A 17,690-nucleotide genomic window follows, 5' to 3' on the forward strand; every position below is an offset into this window, starting at 1 on the left:
AACACGGCCTCAGTGATCCATTTTTATTACATTTTTTATGGGTTTTAATAAAGAAAAATAATAAATTGCACCTTTTTTTTCCCGCCATTTACCGATCCCCATAAATAATCTGATCGCTGTGTTGTTCAGGTCATTACGATTACAGGGACACCAAATATGTCCATGTTATTTGCTGATTTGTGATGTTTATTATTTTATAAAAAAGTGCAATAAAATTACATTATTCTATTTTTTTTATTATTTTTAGTAACTTTATTAGAAGAAAAAAAATCCTCTTTTCCTCTCCCTCTAGAATACAGGACACAGAGATGCTGCTCTGTACAATGTAGCTGTGTCCTGTGTAATCTGCTGTGTAAGAGGCTGCATTGTAGGTTCATTTATGTGAAATCCTCCCTCTGACATCATCAATCCTAGTGGTTCAACAGCTAGAGCAGCTAGGAAAGCCAGGAGGTTGCAGGACATAAGTTTTGAACGTTGCTGGTTTGAATCCAAGGTGGTGAAGATAAAAAAAAAAATAAAAAAATTGTATTTGTATTTTTTTCCTCATTTCTTTATAGTAGTTTTATGGGAACAAATGAATCTGACTCTTTCACCAACATTGAGATACAGTATTTATCTATCTATCTATCTATCTATCTATCTATCTATCTATCTATCTCTATCCCTCTATCTATCTATCTATGATTCTATCTCTCTATCTATCTATCTATGATTCTATCTATCTATGATTCTATCTATCTATGATTCTATCTCTATCTATCTATTATCTGTCGTGTATCTATATATCCATCTATCATCCATCCCTCTATCATCCATCCATCCCACTATCATCCATCCCTCCCTCTATCCCTCCCTCTATCTCTCCATTCATCCCTCCATTCATCCCTCCATTCATCCACCCATCCCTCCCTCTATCCCTCCATTCATCCCTCTATCATCCATCCATCCCTCCTTCTATCCCTCCATTCATCCCTACCTCTATCCCTCCATTCATCCCTCTATCATCCATCCATCCCTCCATTCATCCCTCTATCATCCATCCATCCATCCATCCCTCTATCCCTCCATTCATCCCTCTATCATCCATGCATCCATCCCTCCCTCTATCCCTCCATTCATCCCTCCATTCATCCCTCTATCATCCATCCATCCATCCCTCCTTTCATCCCTCTATCCCTCCATCCATCCCTCCTTCTATCCCTCCATTCATCCCTCCATTCATCCCTCTATCATCCATCCATCCCTCCCTCTATCCCTCCATTCATCCCTCTATCATCCATCCATCCCTCCCTCTATCCCTCCTTTCATCCCTCTATCCCTCCATTCATCCCTCTATCATCCATCCATCCCTCCCTCTATCCCTCCATTCATCCCTCCATTCATCCCTGCCTCTATCCCTCCATTCATCCCTCCCTCTATCCCTCCATTCCTCCCTCTATCATCCATCCATCCCTCCCTCTATCCCTCCATTCATCCCTCTATCATCCATCCATCCATCCCTCTATCCCTCCATTCATCCCTCTATCATCCATGCATCCATCCCTCCCTCTATCCCTCCATTCATCCCTCCATTCATCCCTCCATCATCCATCCATCCCTCTATCCCTCCTTTCATCCCTCTATCATCCATCCATCCCTCTATCCCTCCATTTATCCCTCTATCATCCATGCATCCATCCCTCCCTCTATCCCTCCCTCCATTCATCCCTCTATCATCCATCCATCCATCCCTCTATCCCTCCATTCATCCCTCTATCATCCATCCATCCATCCCTCTATCCCTCCATTCATCCCTCTATCATCCATGCATCCATCCCTCCCTCTATCCCTCCATTCATCCCTCTATCATACATCCATCCCTCCCTCTATCCCTCCTTTCATCCCTCTATCCCTCCATTCATCCATCCCTCCTTCTATTCCTCCATTCATCCCTCTATCATCCATCCATCCCTCTATCCCTCCATTCATCCCTCTATCATCCATGCATCCATCCCTCCCTCTATCCCTCCATTCATCCCTCTATCATCCATCCATCCCTCCCTCTATCCCTCCATTCATCCCTCTATCATCCATTCATCCATCCCTCTATCCCTCCATTCATCCCTCTATCATCCATCCATCCCTCCCTCTATCCCTCCCTCTATCCCTCCCTCTATCCCTCCCTCTATCCCTCCCTCTATCCCTCCCTCTATCCCTCCCTCTATCCCTCCATTCATCCATCCCTCCATAGATCTTTGCAGCTGAATAACCTGCTTCTGGTGTCTGCAGTATAGAGGTCAAGATAACAAAATCTACCTATTGGTTTCAATAGAGGCAGTAGCTCAGTGGTTAGAGCTGCTGCCTTTGAAACAATGAATCACAGTTCCACGAGTTCGAGCCCCGGCCGCCCCGAAAATACAGAGCCGATGATAATTTAATTTATTCACTTCACTGAGGGGAGGAGCCGGGACATCAGCTGTGAGCGGAGTGCGGGACAGCCCTGATAAATCGTGCAAGTCCCGCAGAATCCGGGACGGTTGGGAGGTATGGGACTGGCAGATTTGGATAAGGTGGTATATACTATGTTACCGCTATATAACGAAAATTAATAAATTAATAAGAAAAGAAAGAGAAAGGTATATATCCCCATCAGCAGTCAATGTCCACCGTGCTCCCAGATGGAAAAGGAGAGGTTGGCAACTGGAAGGTTAGGTGGAGGATACAGATCTGTGTGGCTATGAAACTAATAGTTGCCTGAACCGAGTTAGACGCCACTCGGATCTTGAGACTGGGAGCCCTGTTAGCGTCACAGGGTCCACACGCCCACCCAGCCCAGGAACTCCCTGTTAACATCACAGGGGCCATTGAGTACGCTGACCGTGTGCATTGGGGCCACACATGTGGACAGCAGGCGCATCAGCAGCAGCAGGCCTGTTAATGCCACTGGGCTGCACAAGCAGGACTGGTAGGACAAGAGCTGGTCTTAACCGTTCTGCGTTACCAACTGTGGTGGCGGCCTGCATCGACGCCTTATCCCTGCCTACCTCTGGCCTAAAGCTGCAATGGGTTCAACACATGGAGGTGTGCTCTTTCGGAGCATAATAGAAGACTGCGCACCTCCTTGTTGGTTCCAGCCTGTTTTATAACCTGGGTCCGCCCCAAACCAGGTTGGACCACAATGCACCTTCTGGAGACAAAAGCAGAGTGACACGTCATGAGTGGCATAACTAGCGTCCTATTTGGAACCGCAACTTCAATAATGACCTCATGGCTGCCACGACACAAACACCTCACCAGTCATCATCTGACCATCAATAATGAGGTGACAAGTCATAGGGGCGGGCCTCTGCAAGCCATTTGGGAGTGGCCTGGCCACATCGTCAGGACACCTGATGCCCTGTGGTCTATATGGGCCCCCCACATCAGGGGCAGGGCCAAAGAGTTCATTACCGGACCTAGTCTCTGATGCAGTAAGTGCCTGAGCATGCTCAGTTGCATGAAATACAGTCTCTGAAAAAAAGACTATCAGCTTTAGCATGGTGTCTAGGCACAAAACAGGACTTAGACCCGGCACGGAATGCAAGTACCTGTGCAAAGAGGCTTTTCGCACTAAGTATGGGAGCATGCGCTGTATCCCGAAATGAAGACTTAGCCTCAGGAATGGCACAGTCAGGCTGAGCATACTCACTAGGCGAAACACTGTAGTTAGGCTGCAGCTGGGGTAAATCGGCACACGCATGCGCACTAGCTGCCTCTCCACACTTACACGTGGAGGAGAAATTGCTCTTCGGGTGTGGACTTGGAGATGCTGTCTATGAACAGAAGGAAAAGCTAAAGGAAGCCTCACTTTCTATCCCTCCGAATTATCAAATGCAGCAATGAATTCCCTGAGTTTGCTATAACATTAGCGTAGCAAAATGTGCATGAGGGTGTCCTGCACAGGTGCTAGAAATAGCTTGGCACCAGTGGGACAATAATGAAAAACAACAGCCAGTTCTATGATGCCACTAAATGGCAGTATTTTTTGCTATCATTATAGCTTATTAAAAACAGAGCAGGAGGGTGTCATGCAGAGGTGCTAGAAATAGCTTGGCACCAGTGGGACAATAATGAAATACAACAGCCAGTTCTATGATGCCACTAAATGGCAGTATTTTTTGCTATCATAGCTTATTAAAAACAGAGCAGGATGGTGTCCTGCACAGGTGCTGCAAATATCTTTGCACTAGTGGGACAATACAGAAGTCCAACAGTTACGTTTAGGATGCCACTAAGTTCACTCAGTGTTTTCTAGTATAATGGCTTAGTAACAATGAGTTTGAGTGTGCAATGCAGGCAGACGTGCTGCAAATATCTTTGCACTAGTGGGACAATACAGAAGTCCAACAGCCACTTTTAGGATGCCACTAAGTTCACTCAGTGTTTGCTAGTATAATGGCTTAGTAACAATGAGTTTGAGTGTGCAATGCAGGCAGACGTGCTGCAAATATCTTTGCGCTAGTGGGACAATACAGAAGTCCAACAGCCACTTTTAGGATGCCACTAAGTTCACTCAGTGTTTGCTAGTATAATGGCTTAGTAACAATGAGTTTGAGTGTGCAATGCAGGCAGACGTGCTGCAAATATCATTGCACTAGTGGGACAATACAGAAGTCCAACAGCCACGTTTAGGATTCCACTAAGTTCACTCAGTGTTTGCTAGTATAATGGCTTAGTAACAATGAGTTTGAGTGTGCAATGCAGGCAGATGTGCTGCAAATATCTTTGCACTAGTGGGACAATACAGAAGTCCAACAGCCACTTTTAGGATGCCACTAAGTTCACTCAGTGTTTTCTAGTATAATGGCTTAGTAACAATGAGTTTGAGTGCGCAATGCAGGCAGACGTGCTACAAATATCTTTGCACTAGTGGGACAATACAGAAGTCCAACAGCCATGTTTAGGATGCCACTAAGTTCACTCAGTGTTTGCTAGTATAATGGCTTAGTAACAATGCGTTTGAGTGTGCAATGCAGGCAGACGTGCTGCAAATATCTTTGCACTAGTGGGACAATACAGAAGTCCAACAGCCACTTTTAGGATGCCACTAAGTTCACTCAGTGTTTGCTAGAATAATGGCTTAGTAACAATGAGTTTGAGTGTGCAATGCAGGCAGACGTGCTGCAAATATCTTTGCACTAGTGGGACAATACAGAAGTCCAACAGCCACGTTTAGGATGCCACTAAGTTCACTCAGTGTTTGCTAGTATAATGGCTTAGTAACAATGAGTTTGAGTGTGCAATGCAGGCAGATGTGCTGCAAATATCTTTGCACTAGTGGGACAATACAGAAGTCCAATAGCCACGTTTAGGATGCCACTAAGTTCACTCAGTGTTTGCTAGTATAATGGCTTAGTAACAATGAGTTTGAGTGTGCAATGCAGGCAGACGTGCTGCAAATATCTTTGCACTAGTGGGACAATACAGAAGTCCAACAGCCACGTTTAGGATGCCACTAAGTTCACTCAGTGTTTGCTAGTATAATGGCTTAGTAACAATGAGTTTGAGTGTGCAATGCAGGCAGACGTGCTGCAAATATCTTTGCACTAGTGGGAAAATACAGAAGTCCAACAGCCACGTTTAGGATGCCACTAAGTTCACTCAGTGTTTGCTAGTATAATGGCTAAGTAACAATGAGTTTGAGTGTGCAATGCAGGCAGATGTGCTGCAAATATCTTTGCACTAGTGGGACAATACAGAAGTCCAACAGCCACTTTTAGGATGCCACTAAGTTCACTCTGTGTTTGCTAGTATAATGGCTTAGTAACAATGAGTTTGAGTGTGCAATGCAGGCAGACGTGCTGCAAATATCTTTGCACTAGTGGGACAATACAGAAGTCCAACAGCCACGTTTAGGATGCCACTAAGTTCACTCAGTGTTTTCTAGTATAATGGCTTAGTAACAATGAGTTTGAGTGTGCAATGCAGGCAGACGTGCTGCAAATATCTTTGCACTAGTGGGACAATACAGAAGTCCAACAGCCACGTTTAGGATGCCACTAAGTTCACTCAGTGTTTGCTAGTATAATGGCTTAGTAACAATGCGTTTGAGTGTGCAATGCAGGCAGACGTGCTGCAAATATCTTTGCACTAGTGGGACAATACAGAAGTCCAACAGCCACTTTTAGGATGCCACTAAGTTCACTCAGTGTTTGCTAGTATAATGGCTTAGTAACAATGAGTTTGAGTGTGCAATGCAGGCAGACGTGCTGCAAATATCTTTGCACTAGTGGGACAATACAGAAGTCCAACAGCCACGTTTAGGATGCCACTAAGTTCACTCAGTGTTTGCTAGTATAATGGCTTAGTAACAATGAGTTTGAGTGTGCAATGCAGGCAGATGTGCTGCAAATATCTTTGCACTAGTGGGACAATACAGAAGTCCAACAGCCACTTTTAGGATGCCACTAAGTTCACTCAGTGTTTGCTAGTATAATGGCTTAGTAACAATGAGTTTGAGTGTGCAATGCAGGCAGACGTGCTGCAAATATCTTTGCACTAGTGGGACAATACAGAAGTCCAACAGCCACGTTTAGGATGCCACTAAGTTCACTCAGTGTTTGCTAGTATAATGGCTTAGTAACAATGAGTTTGAGTGTGCAATGCAGGCAGACGTGCTGCAAATATCTTTGCACTAGTGGGACAATACAGAAGTCCAACAGCCACGTTTAGGATGCCACTAAGTTCACTCAATGTTTGCTAGTATAATGGCTAAGTAACAATGAGTTTGAGTGTGCAATGCAGGCAGATGTGCTACAAATATCTTTGCACTAGTGGGACAATACAGAAGTCCAACAGCCACTTTTAGGATGCCACTAAGTTCACTCTGTGTTTTCTAGTATAATGGCTTAGTAACAATGAGTTTGAGTGTGCAATGCTGGCAGACGTGCTGCAAATATCTTTGCACTAGTGGGACAATACAGAAGTCCAACAGCCACGTTTAGGATGCCACTAAGTTCACTCAGTGTTTGCTAGTGTAATGGCTTAGTAACAATGAGTTTGAGTGTGCAATGCAGGCAGACATGCTGCAAATATCTTTGCACTAGTGGGACAATACAGAAGTCCAACAGCCACGTTTAGGATGCCACTAAGTTTACTCAGTGTTTGCTAGTATAATGGCTTAGTAACAATGAGTTTGAGTGTGCAATGCAGGCAGACGTGCTGCAAATATCTTTGCACTAGTGGGACAATACAGATGTCCAACAGCCACGTTTAAGATGCCACTAAGTTCACTCCATGTTTGCTAGTATAATGGCTTAGTAACAATGAGTTTGAGTGTGCAATGCAGGCAGACGTGCTGCAAATATCTTTGCACTAGTGGGACAATACAGAAGTCCAAAAGCCACGTTTAGGATGCCACTAAGTTCACTCCGTGTTTGCTAGTATAATGGCTTAGTAACATTGAGTTTGAGTGTGCAATGCAGGCAGACGTGCTGCAAATATCTTTCCACTAGTGGGACAATACAGAAGTCCAACAGTCACGTTTAGGATGCCACTAAGTTCACTCAGTGTTTACTAGTATAATGGCTTAGTAACAATGAGTTTGAGTGTGCAATGCAGGCAGACGTGCTGCAAATATCTTTGCACTAGTGGGACAATACAGAAGTCCAATAGTCACGTTTAGGATGCCACTAAGTTCACTCAGTGTTTACTAGTATAATGGCTTAGTAACAATGAGTTTGAGTGTGCAATGCAGGCAGACGTGCTGCAAATATCTTTGCACCAGTGGGACAATACAGAAGTCCAACAGCCACTTTTAGGATGCCACTAAGTTCACTCAGTGTTTGCTAGTATAATGGCTTAGTAACAATGAGTTTGAGTGTGCAATTGAGGCAGACGTGCTGCAAATATCTTTGCACTAGTGGGACAATACAAAAGTCCAACAGCCACGTTTAGGATGCCACTAAGTTCACTCCGTGTTTGCTAGTATAATGGCTTAGTAACAATGAGTTTGAGTGTGCAATGCAGGCAGATGTGCTGCAAATATCTTTGCACTAGTGGGACAATACAGAAGTCCAACAGCCACGTTTAGGATGCCACTAAGTTCACTCAGTGTTTGCTAGTATAATGGCTTAGTAACAATGAGTTTGAGTGTGCAATGCAGGCAGACATGCTGCAAATATCTTTGCACTAGTGGGACAATACAGAAGTCCAACAGCCACGTTTAGGATGCCACTAAGTTTTCTCAGTGTTTGCTAGTATAATGGCTAAGTAACAATGAGTTTGAGTGTGCAATGCAGGCAGACGTGCTGCAAATATCTTTGCACTAGTGGGACAATACAGAAGTCCAACAGCCACGTTTAGGATGCCACTAACTTCACTCCGTGTTTGCTAGTATAATGGCTTAGTAACAATGAGTTTGAGTGTGCAATTGAGGCAGACGTGCTGCAAATATCTTTGCACTAGTGGGACAATACAGAAGTCCAGCAGCCACATTTAGGATGCCACTAAGTTCTCTCAGTGTTTGCTAGTATAATGGCTTAGTAACAATGAGTTTGAGTGTGCAATGCAGGCAGACATGCTGCAAATATCTTTGCACTAGTGGGACAATACATAAGTCCAACAGCCACGTTTAGGATGCCACTAAGTTTTCTCAGTGTTTGCTAGTATAATGGCTAAGTAACAATGAGTTTGAGTGTGCAATGCAGGCAGACGCGCTGCAAATATCTTTGCACTAGTGGGACAATACAGAAGTCCAACAGCCACGTTTAGGATGCCACTAAGTTCACTCAGTGTTTGCTAGTATAATGGCTTAGTAACAATGAGTTTGAGTTTGCAATGCAGGCAGACGTGCTGCAAATATCTTTGCACTAGTGGGACAATACAGAAGTCCAACAGCCACGTTTAGGATGCCACTGAGTTCACTCAGTGTTTGCTAGTATAATGGCTTAGAAACAATGAGTTTGAGTGTGCAATGCAGGCAGACGTGCTGCAAATATCTTTGCACTAGTGGGACAATACAGAAGTCCAACAGCCACGTTTAGGATGCCACTCAGCTCACTCAGTGTTTGCTAGTATAATGGCTTAGTAACAATGAGTTTGAGTGTGCAATTGAGGCTGACGTGCTGCAAATATCTTTGCACTTGTGGGACGATACAGAAGTCCAACAGCCACGTTTAGGATTCCACTAAGTTCACTCAGTGTTTGCTAGTATAATGGCTTAGTAACAATGAGTTTGAGTGTGCAAAGGGCAGGAGGGTACAGTGCCAGGGTTGTGGGTCTCTTGGTAGAGGAAAGGAAGCCTGCCTTTCTATCCCTCCTAATGGGGAAATGCAGCGAGGAAATCCCTGACATTAGCTACACAGACGCTGTCATCTTGTGTAGCTGTTAAACTCTCTTTTCACGGACCTGTCACCTATAGCTCTGACCCTGCCAGTATTAGCCCTTAAAAGGACTGATAGAAACTTTTATCCCTATTCTGTACAGCGCTGTGTATGGAGCGTACACAGCAGTATCGGAGATAGGAGCTGCGCCAGTGATGACTGACACCAAGGACGCAGAAGGCAGATAATGCCGTGCTGGAGGAAAATGTCCGGTTTTATAATGCAGGGACATGTGACATGGACATCCTATCACACATGCCGTTGCTTTTCTGGCTAAAAGTACACTTAGCTGTGTGTGTGTCTGGGATTGGCTGACATGCTGGCCCGCCCCACTACACGCGCGCGCTTAGGGAAGGAAGACAAGGAAAAAAAAAAATTGGCGATCGCCATTATCCCAGCAGCAGTGATCTGAATGCGCTTTTCCCGCACACTATACACTGAAATTTCATAATAGTGTGAGTCACAGAGTGACTTACACTATTACAGCGGAAAGCCAGCTAGTAATTAGCTTGTCTTTTTGCTGCTAGAACCGTTCTCGAACGTATCCAGAAATATCGGGCTTTAGCAAAAAGCTCGAGTTCTAGTTCTATCTAGAACAGCCCCCAAAATCACTCGAGCCGCGAACTGGAGAACCTCGAACCGCGAACCGCGCTCAACTCTAGTAAAGAGGCGTGACCTGTGACTGAGGGGCGGTTCTCTCCTGCAATGCAGTAGCCAATGAGGAGCTGCGGGTGGGTCCTCTTGACATCCCGGCTCTGGACAGAAGGACGAGTTCAGCATTATATTATAGATAATTATCCTACAGATAATCCATCACTTTCTGAATTGGAAAAATACTTTAAACAAAAATTGTCTTAGATTTTTTCAAAAGTGCAGAATGGCGGAAAATAGTGTGTAGATATATGCACTAGGCTGAGATTGTCCTGCCCTCGGTGCACTCTCATTTACATATAATACCATAGACACTAATATAATATACACACTTGATGTCTGGGCTTCGGCTGGACCGTCTCATCCTTTTTATTTCAGTTCTGTAGTAGAAAACAGTTTTAATACATGAGATCTCATATCACGACTCATTCATTCTACACTATATTACAATCCATAATTATGATTTACAGGGAATCTGTCACCAGGTTATTTACACCTAATATAAGAACAGCAAAGTTAGGAGACAGAGACCCTGATTACAGTGATGTGTCACTTACTGGGCTGCTTACTGTAGTTTTGATAAAAATGACTGTTTTATCAGCAATAAATTATCACTGAAGGACTAGTAAACCTGTTGTCATGTAGTCCTCCATATTTATGAACTTTGTGTATCCATACCCCTACCACTGATTGGCAGCTTTCTGCCTATACACAGTCTACACAGAAAGCTGCCAATCAGGGTATGGGTGAACCCATACGGAACTCAGTATACAGAAAATCTGCAGAAGATAATACAGGGATGTTATCAAAACTGCAGCAATAAGCTCAGTAAGTGACATACACTGGAATCAGGGTCTCTGCCCCTACACACTGCTCTCACATAGGGTAACAACAACCTGGTGACTGATTTAGTATATTTACATCTAGGCATTCACCAGCCCTGTGTATATACAGTAACCACCATATAGCTGGGTAATATTAATATTCATTATTGCATCATTGGATACATGCTGTGATTGGATAGTTGCATTTACTAACTAATCACAGGAATCGGAGAGCAGGTACTGCTGTATCTGAACCCCGCACCTCTTTTTTTCGTACTGGTCAACCGTTGGTGATTGCTGTCTGCAGGGAGCTGTCCCTCTGAGTTTTCCCACAGTGACAGTTTAAATGCTATGTATGTCATGTGGCATTAAGGGGTTAAACTGGTAGGTCCTAGAGAGCTGAAACATGGACTAAAAACCTCCAATGCACCCGATTTACCATTATGCCAAATTTAGGGCAGATTGGTCCAGTCATTTGGCCATGCATAAAAAGCGGACATCAGACAACAGAGATTCATTGTTACAGATCTGTATAAAAATAGCAATCACTATTCTGACTCTTCTGATTTTGGACTTACTGTATTTAAAGCGGTCTCTGATGTTTGCTCATTTTTCTCTTTAAATATCGCAAAAACCTTAATTGGATAAATAGAGAGAAATTTCCTTATAATTACTCTAAACTTAATTACCAATTTCATCAATAGTAAATATTGCATAACTACTGGCTAATTAGGAAATATAAGGTTTTCTCATCCAAAAATGTATGGGATATGAGAATTGGGAAGTAGATCTTGGCTCATTTTCTTTTTTTTCTCACTAAAACGTCAGACTACAATTCCTTTATGTTAAACTCGTTGGCATTTTTGTAAATAAAATATGATACATGAGCGGCACCCAGTAAAGTACATCTATCTGTGTAGTAGATATATATCATGTGAGGACAGGTGCTATACCATCTGTACCTGAATATAATGAATCCGTTTTCAGAGATAAGGAAACCTCTATATCGTTATGTAATCTATAAGGCTTTCTATGCTAGATCAGTAATTCTCTGCACTTACATAGTAATGATCCTGTTGTTAATCATCTCTATCTTACATTGAAATTCTGTCTTTGAGATGTCCCCACTATTGTGCAAGGAAGATACAACAAGAAGATAGAAGAAGCTTTGTATATATTTTATCCACTTATGAGCCACTTCTACTTCCCCCTGCATCACAAACTAACTGTCAATTCAGAAAATAAAACTGTTTAAATCTATCTAAGTAAAAGTAAAATAGACTGCCCGCTGTCTGTAGTGTATGATTAACAAGACAAAACAATCACTGATCTCGGGGAGACCAGCCAGAGAAAACACTGCCGGCAGCCAACGAGGGTGCTCAACACAGTGAAATCCTAGGTGCGTTGCCCCCTGGGAAGTATGCAAATCGAAAAGGTCCGTGGAGCCTCTATTAGGCTATGTGCCCACGCTGCGGAAAATGCGCGGATTTTGCCGCGGATTTCTCGCGGAAAAGCCGCGGATTTCCCGAAAATCTGCAGCTCAGGCACTTCCCAGCCATTTCTATGGCATTTTGGAAATGCTGTGCCCACGCTGCGGATTTTTCCGCAGCGGATTTCGTGCGGATTTTGATCCGGAAAAATCTGCAACATGTCAATTATTGTTGCGGATTTTCATCCGGATTTTGGCTTTAAAATTGGGAAAAAAAAAAAAATATCCGCACCAAAATCCGCATCAAATCCGCGGCAATTCCGCACCTTTGAAAAGGTGCGGATTTTGCGGGAAAGCTGCGGATTTTGATGCAGAAAAATCCGCAGCTACATTCTCCCGTGGACACATAGCCTTAGGAGTCTCAACACAGAAAATAGCCAGATATCCCTCCGGGACGGACCTAGCCAAGGAGTGGCTCTCTTTAGGAGACCACCATAACCACCATATTAATAGGCCCTTTTAGTCAATATCCAGCTCTTGATGAGTTTAAAGATATGACAAGGGAAATACCAAGGCCAGGTATCCATCCACAGACAGCTGTTTCGGGGTAATGAGGGGATGAGGGGCAATACCTCAAAACAGCTGTCTGTGGAAGGATACCTGGTCTTGGTATTTCTCTTGTCATATCTTGTAGTGTATGATTACACAGCCCATTATAGTCTGTGGAGAGGGAGGAGCAGAGGGACAAAACAGGACGAGAGAGATACAACAAGTAGCCAACCCTATCCAAGAGCTGACTGCACAGCTGCACTGCTGAGTGCTGCTGTATATTGTCTTCATGCTGCTGCTATTTCTAAACATGTGTTAAGCAGAGAAAATAGATCAGGAATCCCTCTGTTTCTGTGTATAGGAGATGCCATAACAGCTAGTCTATCTCCACTAGATCAGAGACAACTGAAAATGAGGGAGGAGAAGACTGGTGGAAAATATAGGACACAAGACATCTTATGGCCAGATTTAGGCGGGCTTTGCACGCTGCGACATCAGTAACAATGTGTTACCGACGCTGCAGCAATAGTCCCCGCCCCCGTCGCAGGTACGATATCTTGTGATTGCTGGCGTAGCGAACATTATCGCTACGCCAGCTTCACATGCACTTACCTGCCCTGCGACGTCGCTCTGGCCGGCAAACCGCCTCCTTACTAAGGGGGCGGGTCGTGCGGCATCATAGAGATGTCACATGGCAGGCAGCCAATAGAAGCGGAGGGGCGGAGATGAGTGGGACGTATACATCCCGCCCACCTCCTTCCTTCCGCATAGCCGGCCGGGACGCAGGTAGGAGATGTTTCTCGCTCCAGCGGCTTCACACACAGCGATGTGTGCTGCCTGCTGGAACGAGGAACAACATCATACCGTCGCAGCAGCGGCATTATGGAAATATTGGACCCTACACCGATCATATGATAACGACACTTTTGCGCTCGTTAATCGTATGTAAAAGGCTTTACACACTACGATGTCGACAGCGACGCCGGATGTGCGTCACTTTCGATTTGACCCCACCGACATCGCACCTGTGATATCGTAGTGTGCAAAGCCCGCCATAGTGTTATTCTTCATGACAACTTATTCTCTTAATTTCAGAGCCTTCTTTTCTAGATGGCCGGAAGACCCAGAAGTCAGACCCCCAGCTATGTTGGGACCCACTCATTTACACTACAAAAAATACATAAAATACATGTTACATGTGATGTTATTGGCTTCAGCCATTACCTAGTATATATAGTTTGTATAGTATAGATGAATCGGTAGCACTACAAGTCTCAGCGTAGTGCACCGCCCCGCGGCCTCGGCTGCAGCCGCCGAGCCGCTCGGACCCGTGCTCCCATTCTACGGGTGGAGGCTCGAGCCTCTCATGGACCCGGCGATCACGTCGCTCTGCAAGGGGGTTGGCGTTACACACGGGGGAATGCGGGTATTTGGTTTTGGGGTGATTGTTCGTGACGCCACCCACGGGTTGTGGTGATGGTGGACACCACCCCTGCGGTGAAGGTACGGGGACTCCCAGGAGCGGTGTAGTGGCGCAGCTAGGTGTTGACCCCTCCGTGGATAGGGGGTGTTGGTCCCAGGGCCCGGTGGTGCGAGGGCCGGGGTGCAAGGCGCAGGATTACGGTGCAGCGCGGTGCGGTGCCTGATGGCACTGGTGTACTCACGATTAAACCACACAGAGTCACTGGTAAACCAAACGAAGGTATGAACGGGGCCCGCAGCCAGCTGCAGCTTCCTAGTCGGGTTGGCAATGTCCACCTTTCTCCTGCACCTATGTTGTAGTTTGACCACTGTGCCTGAGCACTGGTAGTCCGCTCCCTGGCATGCAGATGTTGGAGGAGCTCCTTTGCTCGCAGGCGCTGGCCCTTGGATCTCTGGTCTTTGGCGGTGGCTACTATCCAGACGGGTTGGGCTGTTGCCGTCAAACAGGACTTTGGTGGGAATAAACCCCTGAGGTCCAGACCGCAATCAGTTAATTCAATTATGGTGGTGGCATATAGCCTAGTTCGGGGTCTGAGTACCCTGCCTGGTGCTCTGGTATCCTGTTTGCTCCCCAGTTCGGTTCCGGCGGGCCACTACCCTGTCCCGGTGCCTTACAGTTCCGCTGGTCGTGTTCCCGGTCTCCTGCAGACATCCACTGCCGTCTGCCTGCCTGACTGTTCTGGACCAACTCTCCACTCCACTGTCCTGCACAGAACCCTCCACTGAACTCTTCTGAACTGTTCTCTTTGCAGACCTCCAATCCTAGACTCTCCTAACTTCATCTGCTTGTGTTTTCCTGCCTCAGGCCAGCAGACTCCTCGGGGGCATGTCTTTCCACCTGACTCCACCCACCTGGTGTGCCTGTCTAACACTGAGGGAGGCAATCAGGTCTTTGTGGTTGACTGATGGTACCTTTCTAGTGTGGGGGGGTGTATGTGGTGATGTTGTGACCTGTGACCCCTGGGGTCCAGGGCGTCACATTAGCTCTCTCTAATTGTAAGAATTTTACATTTATGAATGTAGATATTAGGATTTATGATGAGCATTGATGTGAGGGTCAGACACATAATAATATCCAGGCCTTCTGTGTAAGAATAATATCCGGGCCTTCTGTAGTCTTATATCTCATCATAATGCACACTTCCACCTGATCTGGAGATGAAGGTGGCCCTCTTACCTCCTGTGCATCTGCACAGGTCACACCAATGGTATGTGGCCTCTGATTGGTGCCTTCCCCATTCATCTACAATACTGAACCAACATTTTAGATGTACATCACACAATATAAAGTATAAGGCTGTGTGCACATGTTGCATTTTTACCATCTTACTTGATGCACTTTTGCACCAAATAACATGGTAAATGTGCATCAAATGTCAGCAAAGTCTATGAGAATCCTGAAGTGTTGTGCAGACGTTCATGATTTTTTCCTTGCAGATTTGGCTGCAGAAATAATCCGCAGAATGTCAATTCTTTCTGCACTTTTTGCTGCATTTTCCCCATTGAAAGCAATAAAAAAAACACATTAAAAAAAACTGCGACAAATCGTGGCAAAACCAGACATTTTTGCTGCAGTGTTTTTCCTGCCAGGAGATGCAGATTTGGTTGGAGAATGTCTGCAACCAAATCTGCAACGTGTGCACATAGCCCAACCGTCATTTTACTAATTTTTTCTCATCAATTCTAAATGTGAAAATAAGAAACTTTGTAACACTTAGAGAAACGATCTTTGGCTGCTTTCACACTATGTTTTTTTAAACACGCGTACTGAACGTTTTGTTGCTGCAAAAGCGGATCCAGTACAAATGCGTATTCATTTCAATGCATTTGCAATGGACTTGCGTCAACATGCGTTCACATGCGTTTGCGTGCAGTTTTGTCAGAATCCAGTGACTTGCAGTTTTTTAACATTGTTTAAAAACGCTACTTGTAGCGTTTTTGAGCTGCGTCCAAATACTACAAATCGCCTGATCCTGACTAAACAGCACGCAAACGCATGTGAACGCTGGCATGCTGATAGACAGGATCCTGCTTGTTGTACGGAGGATGCCCAGAAACCACAGAGAGTGAGTTTGTTTCTTTCTTTATTTCTCTCTCTCTTTCTTTCTCTCTCTTTCTCTCTCTCTTTCTCTCCCTCGGTTTCTCTCTCACTTCAGTCACTCAGAGGATTAGTGGTTACCGGTGAGTCCTTCACGGGTGACGGCTAATCAGGACACCACACACAGACAGAGCCGTGGATGACAATGAAGTCGGGTGAAGTTCATCCGACTTCATTATCATCGCGTGACTCTGTCTGTGTCTGCTGTCAGCGGGCATGTAGCAACGACATTTTGCTTCAGATACGAATCTAGACAAATGGACTGAATACGGACATGACATGTACGTATCTCACGCATACACTGACATTAAACACGCACGTACGGCCAGCATATGTCATCATACGGATGTTACACGTACCGGCAAAACAGACATCAAAAACGGAACACGGACCCGAAAAATGGAACAAGAGACACGCACATGTTTTTTGCGGACATGTGTTTCAGGCCATAGACAGAGTGGGAGCTGCATCCATAGCGCACGGAATAATTGACATGCTCATTTTATGAACGCACGGATTTGGGTCAAAATTTTAGCACCCAAATCGCTGCGTTCATAAAAGCATCGTGCGCACGTGTCATGCACAATCTACATAGATTGTGCAGGGGAAGCAGGACGCATGCATTTACACTGCAGTGCTATACACAGCGTTAATGCATGTGAGTACGCAACATGCGCACAAGCCCTAACTGTTGTTACATCAGCAGCTTTCTTGACCACTGAGGAAGGATTTCCGGTCGTGATGGTTACTATACCCCTTAAAACTTAACCTAAAAATAATACACCGACTGCATGCGACTTGGTTAAACAAATTGGCCACAGCAGCCTTTATTACCTATTATTAACATACTACCACAAAGGGGGCGCCGTCCAACGGGCGACCCCAAACACAGAATAATAGGTAACACATAATAATAAACGGTACATGAAACCCTATGTAGGCCCGGTCCAGAAACCCTTTTCTACACCAATATCCCTGGCCGCAACACTCCGACCCAGAGATGAGGTATTAATCACCCCACGGATTAATACCCCCCAAACTTTGCAGAACCCCGTGCCTGCAATTTCCCGGAACCCAGAGACACCATACCAAGACAGTGCCTCTCGGTCCAGCTACAAAATCCCTTCCAACCGCTTCTGGACCAGACCTACCCCCGCTGCTGTGACAAAACATACATCCCTTTTATAATAATTCCGTGTTGTCTTCTTGTTTTTTTTTTTTTTTGAACATAGTTAAACAACTCACAAACACAAAAAGGGAGGGTGGGCGGGAATCTGTCGCCGTCCGGAGTCCAAAAGGGGAGGTAAGACCTTCCC

Source organism: Anomaloglossus baeobatrachus, chromosome 6 (genome assembly GCF_048569485.1).
Source record: "Anomaloglossus baeobatrachus isolate aAnoBae1 chromosome 6, aAnoBae1.hap1, whole genome shotgun sequence".
In the NCBI taxonomy this organism is placed as follows: domain Eukaryota; kingdom Metazoa; phylum Chordata; class Amphibia; order Anura; family Aromobatidae; genus Anomaloglossus; species Anomaloglossus baeobatrachus.